Here is a 13,602-nt window from a genome sequence, read left to right as displayed (position 1 = left end):
AAATTTTGATGATAGCAATAAAGTATTAGTGTTGTTACCTGTCTCTGTGGAATCATTCGAGACAAGTTTCGTTGGACCTTATCAAATCAAAAATAAGCTCAATGATACGAATATGCAGTGAGTATTCCTGAACAGGAGAAAAAAATTTGCGAGTGTGTCATGTTAATAAATTTAACAGGATTATCTTAGAGAAGATAGCCAGGGAAGCTATAATTTCAGTAGTGAAAGAAGTAGCAAGCGAAATAGAAATACCAAAACATTTGGAAAATGAATCAGAAATTGAAAATTCAAAAATTGCCCCTTCAGCAATAGGTTGTTTACAAACGTGTTTAAAACATGCATCATTTTTATCTTCTAGAAAACTATCAAAGTGACTTTTAAAGGAAATCACAGAATCATCAATAAATATTGTGGGATTAAGCCAAGATAAACGGTATTGACTGTTCATGGGGTTAATGTGGGAGGCATTACCTTTGAAACGACATCCTTACAGATGCAATTCAGAAGAATGACTCAAGGAAAGGAAGAGGTTGAGTTACTTATGAACAATGGCATTATTGAATTGAGTCATAGCAGTTGGAGTTTATTTAATATGACGATTCTGAAACTGGACAGGTCAGAAAAATCATTATTGATTCCTGCAAAATCAAAGTGATAACAAAAGCAGATCCAAGAACAAGAAAATGTATTGTTATGCATTTTGGCAGGAAGCCTAGAAAAGCTGAATATTATTTAAATGAAGAGAAGCTATGGAAAGCTGCAACACAGAGGTCTGTATGCATGAATTACAAAAGGCCAGCATCCAAGCTCATTGAGTACAGTAATAGGAGCCACACTTATACCTTTGTCCTTTATTTCAAATGAAATGGAGTGTGAAAATAGGGAAGTCTTGCTAAAACTACACTTAATGATGGTCAACATTTTCACACTGGAGGTGGGCGTGGAATGAACCACCAGATGAAGTGGGAAATGCAATTACAAAATTTAAAAGACATTTGGATAGGCACATAAATAGGAAACTTTAGAGGGATATGGGCCAAATGCAGGCAAGTGGGACTAGTTTAGTTTGTGAAACTTGGATGAGTTGGTCCAAAGGTCTGTTTCCATGCCGTATGCATCTATGACCCTGTAAACTCAGCAGCTCTGCCACAATCCATGGATAGAAAGCAGAATCAATGTTTTGGGTCCCATGAGTCATTTTCGGAAATGGTTGGAACCAGGAAAAGGTGGTGTCTGTGCTGAAGACAGAGGGCAGGGGCACAATGTGGTTGAGGAATGATAGATGGAGATGGAGAGAAAGAGAACAGAAGTTAGGTAGACAAAGGGATGGATAATGGTGAGGGGATAGAGAAAGTAAGGCTGCTAATGGGGCCATTAGTGGATGAAAATGGGTTAGCTGTGATGAAATAACATAGTGTGGAGCTGGTTGAACACCAGGCCAGGCAGCATCAGAGGAGCAGGAAAGCTGATGTTTCAGGTTGGGACTGTTCATCAGAAAAGACTGTTTTCTGGATAAGTGTCCTGACCCGAAACATCAGCTTTCCTGCTCCTCGGCTACTGCCTGGCCTGCTGTGTTCCTCCAGCTCTCTGCTATGTTATCTCTAACTCCAGCAACAGCAGTTCGTACTATCTCTGGCTATGATGAAAGCTCATGTCACGACAGTACCTGGGATGTGGCCGTCAATAAAGAAGATAGAAGAAGGCACTCAGTACCAAAGTTATTGAACTTGATATTGAGATGGAAGGCTGCAGGGTCCCCAAATGAGAAATAAGATGCTTTCCTTCCAGCTTGTACTGAGCTTCACTGTAGGCCTACAGCAAGAGGTGTTGGCCAGGAAACTCAGTGGTCTGTTGAAATAACAAGCAGCAGGAAGCTCAGGGTCTTTTCTATGGACAGAAAACAAGTGTTCTGTGCGGCGGTCACCCAGCCTACATTTTGTCTCCCAAGTATAGGGCAGATCACATTGTGAGCAACAAATGCTGTAGACTAAATTGAACAAGGTGCACGTAAAGAACTGCTTCACCTGGAATGTGTGTCTAAGACCAAAAATAGCGAGGAAGGAGGAAGTAAATGAGCAACTATTACACCTTCTGCAATTGCATGAGACTGCCGTGGGCATGGGGCTGTTGAGAGTGGAGGAAGGGTGGGTCGGGATGTCTCAGAGGAAATGATTCCCGCAGAAGGCTGACGAGAGGGATCAGGAAATATGTCTAATGATGGCAGCCAGCTGGAGGTGGTGGAAATAGTGGCTAATAATCCTTTGGATGTGGTTGCTGGTGATGAGATAAGTAAGGACAATGGGTCCTTCTTGATGTTCTAGGTGTGAGTGGAAAGTGAGAAGGCAGAAGTATGGGAGATGGGTCAGACACGGTTGAGGGCCCTGTCAACCACAGTGGTGGGAGTCCTTGGTTGAGGAAGAAGGTGGACATTTCAAAAGCCCCTTGCATCATCAGAACAGATGCAATAGAGACAGAGACACTGAGAGAGTGGAAAAGAGTTTTTACAGGAAGCAAGGTGTGAGAATATATAATTAAGATAATTCTGGCAGTCAGTGAGTTTATACCGGATATTGGTCTGTACTTGATAGAGTTTAGGAGGATGAAGAGGGAATCTCATTGAAACTTACAGAATAACAAGGGGGCAGGATAGAGTTCTTTTTATTCATTTGTAGCATGTGGGTATCACTGGCTGACCAGTATTTATTGCCCATCCCTAGTTACTCTTGAGAAGGTGGTAGTGAGCTGCCTTCTCGAACCGCTGCAATCTACCTGCTGTAGATTGATCCACAATGCCAATAAGGAGGGAATTCCAGGATTTTGACCTAGCAACAGTGAAGGAACAGTGATATATTTCCAATTCAAATGGTGAGTGGCTTGGAGGGGAACTTGAAGGTGGTGGTGTTCCTATATATCTGCTGCCCTTGTCCTTCTGGATGGAAGAGGTAATGGATTTGGAAGGCACTGTCTGAGAATCTTTGGTGAATATCTGTAGTGCATCTTGTAGATAGCACACACTGTTGCTAATGAGCATCAGTGGCAGAGGAACTGGATGTTTGTGGATGCAGTGCCAATCAAGCGGGCTGTGTTATCCTGGATGATGTCAAACTCCTTGAGGTCCTTGTTGTTGAGGCTGCACTCATCCAGGCAAGTGATGAGTATTCCATCACACTCCTGACTTGTGCCTTGTTGATGATAGACAGGCTTTGGGGAGTCAGGAGATGTGTTACTAGCTGTAGTATTCCTCGGCTCTGTTCTGCTCTTGTAGCCATTGTGTTTATGTGGTGAGTCCAGTTGAATTTTGGGTCAATGATAACCCCCAGGATGTTGACAATGGGGCATTCAATGATGGTGACAGCACTAAATGTCAAGGTGGTTCAGAGATAGTAGGAACTGCAGATGCTGGAGAATGAGATAACAAGGTGTAGAGCTGGATGAGCACAGCAGGCCAAGCAGCATCAGAGGAGCAGGAAAGCTGACATTTCGGGCCTAAACCCTTCTACAGAAATTTCTGAAGAAGGGTCTGCGCCCAAAACATCAGAGTTCCTGCTCCTCTGATGCTGCTTGGCGCTGTGTTCATCCAGCTCTACAACGAGTTATCTCAAATGTCAAGGTGTGGTGGTTAGATTGTCTCTTGTTCGCGATGGTCATAGCCTGGCATTTGTGTGGCGTGAATATCACTTAGCACTTGTCAGCTCAAGCCTAGATATTGTTCAGATCTTGTTACATTGGACATGGACTGCTTCACTATCTGAGGCGTTGTGAATGGTGCTGAAAATTGTGCAATCATTGGTGAACACCCCATTTCTGACCTCATGACGGAGGGAAGGTCTTTGATGAGGCATCTGAAGATGGTTGGGCTGAGGATACTACCCTGAGAAACTCCTGCAGAGATGTCCTGGAGCTGAGATGACTGACCTCTATCAATCATAACCACTGCCAGGTATGACTCTAACCAGAGAAAAATTTGCTCCCATTACCCTTGATTCCAGTTTTGCTAAGGTTGCTTGATGCCACACCTAATCGAATGCAGCCTTGGTTTCAAGGGCTGTCACTCTCACCTCACTTCTGGAATTCAGCTTTATTATCCATGTTTGAACCAAGGCTGTCATGACATGAGGAGCTGAGTGGCCCTGGCGGAACCCAAACTGGGTGTCAATGAGCCAGTTATTGTTGAGCAGGTACTGCTTGATAGCAATGTTGATGACACCTTCCACCACTTTACTGATGATTGACAGTAGACTGAAGGGGTGTTAATTGGCTGGGTAAAATCCTGCTTTTTATGTACAGCACATACTAGGGCAATTTTCCATATTGTTGGGTAGATGCCAGTGTTGTAATTGTACTGGAATATGTTGGCTAGAGCAGTGCCATGTTCCGGAACACAAGTCTTCAGTACTATTGCCAGAATTTATCAGGGCCCATTGGCTGGGTAGTAGCCAGTGTCTCCAACCGTTTCTTGATAACACCTGGAGCAAATCAAATTGGGTGAAGACTGGTATCTGTAATGCTGAGGACCAGTGAAGGAGGCTGAGATGGTTCTTCAACTTGGCACTTCTGGCTAAAGATTGCTGCGAAAGCTTCAGATTTATCTTTTGCACTGATGTGCTGGGCTCTTCCATCATCAAGGATAGGGATAATTCCAGAGCCACCCCCTCCAGTGAGTTGTTTAATTGTCCACCACCATTCATGACTGGATGTTGATGTCCATGTAGGAGTACAGAGCTTAGATCTGATCCGTTGGTTGTGGGATCACTTAGCTCTGTATATCACTTGCTGCTTTCACAGTTTGGCATGCAAGTGGTCCTGTTTGAGGCCTCACCAGGTTGACATCTCATCTTCAGATGTGCCTGGTGCTGGGCCTGCCATGCCCTCCATTGAGCTAAGGGTTGATCCCCTGTCTCAATAGTAATGGTTGAGTGGGGGATATGCTGGGCCATGAGGTTTCAGATTGTGATGCAGTCCAGTTCTGCAGCAGTTGATAGCCCACAGCATCTCATGGATGCCCAGTCTTGAGTTGCTAGGTCTGTTCAAAGTCCCATTTGGCATGGTGATAGTGCCACACAACACGATAGAAGTTATTCTCAGTGTGAAGGTGGGACTTTGTCTCCATAAGGACTCTTATCAATACTGTCATGGACAGATGCACGTGCAACTTGTGAGGACAAGTATGCTTTTCCCTCTTGTTGGTTCCCTCGCCATCTGTTGCAGACCCAGTCTAGCAGCTATGCCCTTTAGGACCTGACCACCTTGTTCAGTAGTACTGCTGCCAAGCCACTCTTGGTGCGGACATTGAAATATCCCAGCCAGAGTTTACTTTGTGCCCTTGCCATCCTCAGTGCTTCCTCTAAGTGTTGTTCAACACTGAAGAGTATTGATTCATCAACTGAGGCAGGGCAGTGCGTGGTAGTCAGCAGAAGGTTTCCTTCCCCATGTTTAACCAAAAGTCACAAGACTTCATGGGGTCCACAGACAATGTTGAAGACTCCCAGGCCAACTCCATACTGACTGTATACCACTGTGCTGCCACCTCTGCTGAGCCTGGAGAAGTGGATGTGGAGAAGATGTTTCCACTACTTGGAGTGATGAAGACTCAAGGGCATTGACCCAGAGTGAAGGGATGACCTTCTGTAACTGAGATAAAGCCACAGAGGATGGAAATGTACACTTTGGTCTGACTCGTCCGTGCCGAGCAGGTTTCTCAAACTAAAGTTGACTGCATTTTGCCCATATCCGTCTAAACCTTTCCATTCAGATTCCTGTCGAAATGTCTTTAAAATGTAGTAGCTGTATCTACCACTTCCTCTGACAGTTCATTCCCTATATGCACCACCCTTTAAGTGAAAACGTTTCCCTCAGGTCCCTTTTAAATCATTTTCCTGTCGCCTTAAAAATATGAGGAGGAATTTCTCCTGTCCTATGATAGTGAATAAATGGAATTCATTCCTGCTAAAGACTGTAGTGGCCAAGTCATTGATTGTATTTAAGACAGAGACAGGTAGGTTCTTGGTCAGTAAGGGGATCAAGGGTTCTGGAGAGAAGGCAGGAAAATGGAGTTTAGAAACATATCAGCCATGACATTCGTCAGTAAGGGGATCAAGGGTTCTGGAGAGAAGGCAGGAAAATGGAGTTTGGAAACATATCAGCCATGACATTGGCTGGTCCAGTGCCCCAAATGGCCTAATTCTGCACCTATGTCTTATAATCTAAGATTGGTGTGGAGCAAAGCAGCCTATAAGGTAAGTGAGGTAGAAGAGGGGTGGGGATTTGCTGCAATGGAGTGAGCAGTTTTAAACCTATTAAACAAAATCTTTATCTAACTTCAATCCAAGTGAGGCTTTAAATCATTGAGGTAAATAAATATGGAATCTCTAGTTTGAGGCTGTATAGGCTCAGGAGCTGCGATAGGGTTAGGGATAGCGGAATGGAAGAATGTAGAGAATCCTACTATAATAAGCCTCATCCTGTTCATCCAGCTTCAGACCATGTTATCTGTCGTAAGCACTGTGTTCATTTTCAATTTAATTCTGAGATACAGTAGAAATGGTAGTAACTTCTTGGTTAACAGTGGCACAGTGGCAGTGTCCTTGCTCAGGAGACCAGAATTCAAGTCCCACCTGCTCCAGAGGTTTGTATTAACATCTCTGAACAGCTTAGTGAGAAAAGTAGATTAAATAAAAAGGATGTTCGAACATTGTGCATATATGATGGACATACACCAGTTGTGATCTCACCTGTCTGTGGAATATGTATTTAACCTAACTTTATTTGATGAGTGGAACAGTGTATCAATTATTTTGGGAAAAAACATTGCCACTGTCTCATCTTTATTTTTTCTTTGTTCATACTCTTTATCAGGTTAAACATAGGGTTATCTAGGAAATGAACGCCATGATGTAGAGGTGCCTTCATGCTGAAAGAGCAGTGCTGCAAAAGCTTGTGATTTCAAATAAACCCGTTTGACTGTAGCCTGGACTCATGTGACTTCTTACCTTAGGAAATGATTGGTTTCATTGTGTATTGTGGTTTCAGATCAATACTATTGATTATTACTGAGGATATTGATTGAATTCTTCTATTTCCATATCTGTGTGTCAACATTTGTCAACACGCATACAGAAGGTATTGTTAGTACATGGTTGCAACACCCAAAAATTGAGTTAGTGAGAATAAAAAAGTAGTCCCTGAAAATCAGAAAGTAGCCCTCAAAAGTCTGAAGTGGAGTCTATGAGATAAAATTATTTTGAAATAAAATATTAACTCTATCCATCGTTTATTCCTTACCTGCTCCCTCAAACCTACCTTCTACATATAAACTGACATTTTCCAAGCTACCATCAGTTCTGAGGAAGGGTCACTGGACCCATAACATTAATTCTGATTTCTCACCACTGACACCTCCAGATTTGCTGAGCTTTTCCAGCAATTACTGTTTTTGTTTCTGATTTACAGCATATGCTGTTCCTTCGGCTTTAATTTGAAATTATTTTGACTTTTGGTCATGACAGAAATTGGCTCGTCAAAGTAAATATGTTAACTCATGAGCACAGCCCAGAGCAGGTAGACTGAGACAAAGACCACAGAGGGAAGGAATCTTTCCAAGAGAAGGAAGAATCCACCCTAGAAGATTCATTACAAGCAGAGAAGCAGGGCTGTTGCTTTTATTAGTGGATACTAACTTCAGTACAGGGGATAGACAACACCTTTGTCTGAATAAACCAAAAATCTGCTGTTGCATGGATTAAGTTACTATGAGTTCATCACCAGGAAATTTCAGGCCCCATTGTTTTTGGTGATTTAAGAGAATACTTAAGTCTACTGGTTTCTAACTACCATCTTGGGAACTACAAATTGAAGTGACTTTTTTCTTGAATCTTTACAAAATCTAAGAAAATGCTTCTACTGTTCTAATCACCTTTTTCTTGTGTGTGTCTTAAATGAATAAATGTTGGATGTTGTTGCACTTACACTTCAGGAGTTGAGAAAATAAATATTTATTGTTTCTTTTCAAGAGAGCCTGTATTGTGCCTGTCCTTGAAAGACAGGGAGCTCAAAGGCTTAAAGCATTTTTAACTTAAAATCCATTTCTTGTTGCAGTCAGTTGGAAATTTGAAAAAGCAGAGATTATCTCTGAGATAGTAGGAACTGCAGATGCTGGAGAATCCGAGATAACAAGATGTAGAGCTGGATGAACACAGCAGGCCAAGCAGCATCTTAGGAGCAGGAAAGCTGACGTTTCGGGCCTAGACCCTTCTTCAGAAATGGGGGAGGGGAAGGGGGGTTCGGAAATAAATAGGGAGAGAGAGGGAGGCGGATCAAAGATGGATAGAGGAGAAGATAGGTGGAGAGGAGACAGACAAGTGAAAGATGCGGGTTTGGAGCCAGTAAAGGTGAGTGTAGGTTGGGAGGTAGGGAGGACATAGGACAGTCCACGGAGGTCTGACAGGTCAAGGGGGTGGGATGAGATTAGTAAGTAGGAAATGGGTGTGTGGCTTGAGGTGGGAGCAGGGGATAGGTGAGAAGAAGAACAGGTTAGGGAGACAGGGAAGAGTTGGGCTGGTTTTGGGATGCACTAGGGGGAGAGGAGACTTTGCAGCTTGTGAAATCCACATTGATACCATTGGGCTGCAGGGTTCCCAAGTGGAATATGAGTTGCTGTTCCTGCAACCTTCGGGTGGCATCACTATGGCACTGCAGGAGGCCCAGGATGGACGTCGTCTGAGGAATGGGTGGGGGAGTTGAAATGGTTTGCAACTGGGAGGTGCAGTTTTTTATTGCGAACCGAGCATAAGTGTTCTGCAAAGCGGTCCCCAAGCCTCCACTTGGTTTCACCGATGTAGAGGTAGCCACTACGGGTACAGCGGATGCAGTATACCACGTTAGCAGATGTGCAGGTGAACATCTGCTGGATGTAGAAAGTCTTCTTGGGGCCTGGTTTGGGGGTGAGGATGGAGATGTGGGGGCAGGTGTAGTACTTCCTATGGTGCCGCATGTGGTGGGACTGGAGGGGAGTGTGGAGTGGTCAAGGGAATCACAGAGATAGTGGTCCCTCTGGAAAGCAGACAAGGGTGGGGAGGGATAATGGGAACTGCAGATGCTGGAGAATTCCAAGATAATAAAATGTGAGGCTGGATGAACACAGCAGGCCAAGCAGCATCTCAGGAGCACAAAAGCTGACGTTTCGGGCCTAGACCCTTCATCAGAGAGGGGGATGGGGAGAGGGAACTGGAATAAATAGGGAGAGAGGGGGAGGCGGACTGAAGATGGAGAGTAAAGAAGATAGGTGGAGAGAGTATAGGTGGGGAGGTAGGGAGGGGATAGGTCAGTCCAGGGAAGACGGACAGGTCAAGGAGGTGGGATGAGGTTAGTAGGTAGCTGGGGGTGCGGCTTGGGGTGGGAGGAAGGGATGGGTGAGAGGAAGAACCGGTTAGGGAGGCAGAGACAGGTTGGACTGGTTTTGGGATGCAGTGGGTGGGGGGGAAGAGCTGGACTGGTTGTGTGGTGCAGTGGGGGGAGGGGATGAGCTGGGCTGGTTTAGGGATGCAGTAGGGGAAGGGGAGATTTTGAAACTGATGAAGTCCTCATTGATACCATATGGCTGCAGGGTTCCCAGGCGGAATATGAGTTGCTGTTCCTGCAACCTTCGGGTGGCATCATTGTGGCACTGCAGGAGGCCCATGATGGACATGTCATTAGAGAATGGGAGGGGGAGTGGAAATGGTTTGCGACTGGGAGGTGCAGTTGTTTGTTGCGAACTGAGCGGAGGTGTTCTGCAAAGCGGTCCCCAAGCCTCCGCTTGGTTTCCCCAATGTAGAGGAAGCTGCACCGGGTACAGTGGATGCAGTATACCACATTGGCAGATGTGCAGGTGAACCTCTGCTTAATGTGGAATGTCATCTTGGGGCCTGGGATAGGGGTGAGGGAGGAGGTGTGGGGGCAAGTGTAGCATTTCCTGCGGTTGCAGGGGAAGGTGCCGGGTGTGGTGGGGTTGGAGGGCAGTGTGGAGCGAACAAGGGAGTCACGGAGAGAGTGGTCTCTCCGGAAAGCAGACAGGGATGGGGATGGAAAAATGTCTTGGGTGGTGGGGTCGGATTGTAAATGGCGGAAGTGTCGGAGGATGATGCGTTGTATCCGGAGGTTGGTAGGGTGGTGTGTGAGAACGAGGGGGATCCTCTTAGGGCGGTTGTGGCGGGGGCGGGGTGTGAGGGATGTGTTGCGGGAAATACGGGAGACGCGTTCAAGGGCGTTGTCGATGACTGTGGGGGGAAAGTTGCGGTCCTTAAAGAACTTGGACATCTGGGATGTGCGGGAGTGGAATGTCTTATCGTGGGAGCAGATGCGGCGGAGGCGGAGGAATTGGGAATAGGCGATGGAATTTTTGCAGGAGGGTGGGTGGGAGGAGGTGTATTCTAGGTAGCTGTGGGAGTCGGTGGGCTTGAAATGGACATCAGTTACAAGCTGGTTGCCTGAGATGGAGACTGAGAGGTCCAGGAAGGTGAGGGATGTGCTGGAGATGGCCCAGGTGAACTGAAGGGTGGGGAGGGAAAATGTCTGGTAGTGGGGTCGGATTGCAGATGGCGGAAGTGTCAGACAATGATGCGTTGGATCCAGAGGTTGGTGGGGTGGTATGTGAGGACGAGGGGGATTCTTTTTTGGTCATTATTACGGGGACGGGGTGTGAGGGATGAGTTGCGGGAAATGTGGGAGATACGGTCAAGGGCGTTCTCGACCACTGCAGAGGGGGAAGTTGGGTCCTTGAAAAACGAGGACATCTGAGATTTATGGGAGTGGAATGCCTCATCCTGGGAGCAGATGCGGCAGAGGCAGAGGAATTGGGAATGGGGATGGCATTTTTGCAGGAAGGTGGTTGGGAGGAGGTGTATTCTAGGTAGCTGTGGAATTCGGTGGGCTTGAAATGGATATCGGTTTCTAGGTGGTTGCCCAAGATGTAGACGGAGAGGTCCAGGAAGCTGAGGGAGGTCTTAGAGGTAGTCCAGGTGAACTTAATGTTGGGGTGGAAGGTGTTGGTGAAGTGGATGAACTGTTCAAGTTCCTCGTGGGAGCACGAGGTGGTGCCGATACAGTCATCAATGTTACGGAGGAAGAGATGGGATTTAGGGCCAGTGTAGGTACGGAAGAGGAATTGTTGCCACTTCCTACAGACAAAGGGGGTGGCCATGGGTACCCGCCTGGGCCCAAGCTATGCCTGCCTCTCTGTAGGTTAGCTTTCCTGCTCCTAAGATGCTGCTTGGCCTGCTGTGTTCATCCAGCTCTACATCTTGTTATCAGAGATTATCTCTGTTCCCTTTCATAACATTGGGCATTATTCAACCACGTAGGTTCTTTGGACAATCTAGTTATGTCATGTTCAGTATTACTGAATCTAGCTTTTAATTGCAAATGTGAATATAAATTCCACTGCTTGTCCAAATGTTTAATTACTAATCCAGTAACATTATCACTGGCAATCATGTATTATTTGTTTGAATGGCCAGTCATTTTGTTCTCAATTACTGATTATAACAGCTTCCCACAACAGATGTAGTTGTGACCCCCATTGTTTCCAATCCAATTTGTTCGTCATTCTATGTTTGCAATCCTGTTTGGTGTCTAACCCATTTTTGCTTATTCATAGGACCATAGAAATAGACCATTCAGCCCCTTGAGCCTGTTCCACCATTCAGTGAGATCATAGGTGATGTGTATTCTAACTCTACGTAACTGCTTTTGCCACATATCCCTTAATACCTTTGCATAAATGAAAAATATCTATCACAAATTTAAAACTGATGTAGTATCAACTGCCCATTTGTGGAAGGTAGTTCCAAATCTCTACCACCCTTTGTGTGTAGAAGTGCTTCCTAACATTTCTCCTGAATGGTTGGCCCTAACTTTCACCCTCGTCTCTGTCCTCAGTAAGCACCATTTCATCTTTCGAGCCCTTTTCATTGCTGCCAAATTCCTAACTCCAGCTTTACTTGCATTTGAACTTCTTTTTCCTCATCTCAGCTTCTCCTTTCCACATAGCCCTAGTCAGTCTCTATCTGTCCCAATGTCTTTCCCACTATGAACATCAGTCTCATCTCAGCTATAAACTATGCTGCCACTGTCTATTTTGGTTTTTCACAAAGCTGGAACAAGCAAAGTATTACATCATGTCACACACCTCCTCCATATCTCAAATGGAAGCTAAGTCCATTAAAAAAAAGCAGAAGAGGAAAAAATATAATGAAAAAAGGTGTAATTAGGCAAAGCAACAGCACAGTGACAAATGTCTGGCAGTTCTGATGCACAGTCACCAGACCAAAACATTTAATTCTGCTCTCTCCCCACAGATGCTGCCAGACCTGCTAAGTTTCTCCAGCAATTTGTTTTTGTTTCAGATCTCCAGCAACACCAGTTCTGTGTTTTATTTCAGCACGCTGAAAGAACGCGACAGCAGGAGGAAAGCAAACATATCTTCACAATCAGTGTCGTGTGCAAATTTTAAAAACCCGCCAGTTCATTTTGCTGCTTTCATTCATCTAGACCCGCTCCGTCAGGTTGTACAATTCCTTTTTTTGACTCATCTAGTTTTTCAGGTCTTTGCTCCAACTTTACACTGTCCTTAAAACGGATATCTTAAGTGCTTGGACCCCATTACTAATTTCTTCTGCTTTTGCTAGTTGACCTTTTGTTTCTTATGCCTCTATGTGAAGACCTTTTGGAATTTTTTGCTCTACAGGTGCTATAAAAATGTAAGTTACTTTATTCATTTGTGGGACGTGGGCGTCGCTAGCTCACCAGCATTTATTGCCCATCCCTAGTTGCTCTTTTGAAGGTGGTGGTGAGCTGCCTTTTTGAACAACTGCAGTCCACCTGCTATAGGTTGACCCACGATGACATTAGGGAGGGAATTACAGGATTTTGACACAGCAACAATGAAGGAACGGAGATATATTTCCAAGTCAGGATGGTGAGTGATGTGGAGGGGAACATGAAGGTGGTGGTGTTCCCAAGTATCTGCTGCTCTCGTCCTTCCACATGTAAGTGGTTGTGGGTTTGCAAGGTGCTGATGAAGATCTTTGGTGAATTTCTGCAGTACATCTTGTAGATAGTAAACACAGCTGTTACTGAGCATCGGTCATTGAGGGAATGGATGCTTGTGGATGTACTGCCAGTCAAGCGGGCTGCTTTGTCCTGGATGGTGTCAAGCCTCTTAAGTGTTATTGGAGCTGCAACCATCCAGACAAGTGGGGAGTATTCCATCATATGCCTGACTTGTGCTTCATAGATGGTGTGACAGGCTTTCAGGAGTCAGAAGCTGTGTTATTCACTGTAGTGTTCCTGTCCTCTGACTTGCTTGCATGGCCGCTGTGGTTGTGTGTCAAGTCTAGTTGAATTTCTGGTCAATAGTAACCCTCAGGATGTTGATAGTAGGGGATTCAGTGATGATAACATCAGTGAATGTCAAGGGGCAGTGGTTAGATTGTCTCTTAGTGATGGTCATGGCATAGTGAATGTTACTTGGCACTTGTTGATGCAAGCCTCGATATTGTCCAGTTTTTGTTACATTTGAACTGCTTCAGTATCTGAGAAGTTGCAAATGGTGCTGAACATTGTGCC

Source organism: Stegostoma tigrinum, chromosome 9, assembly GCF_030684315.1.
Source record: "Stegostoma tigrinum isolate sSteTig4 chromosome 9, sSteTig4.hap1, whole genome shotgun sequence".
NCBI classification, from domain to species: domain Eukaryota; kingdom Metazoa; phylum Chordata; class Chondrichthyes; order Orectolobiformes; family Stegostomatidae; genus Stegostoma; species Stegostoma tigrinum.
Note: the sequence above shows the minus strand (reverse complement) of the source record.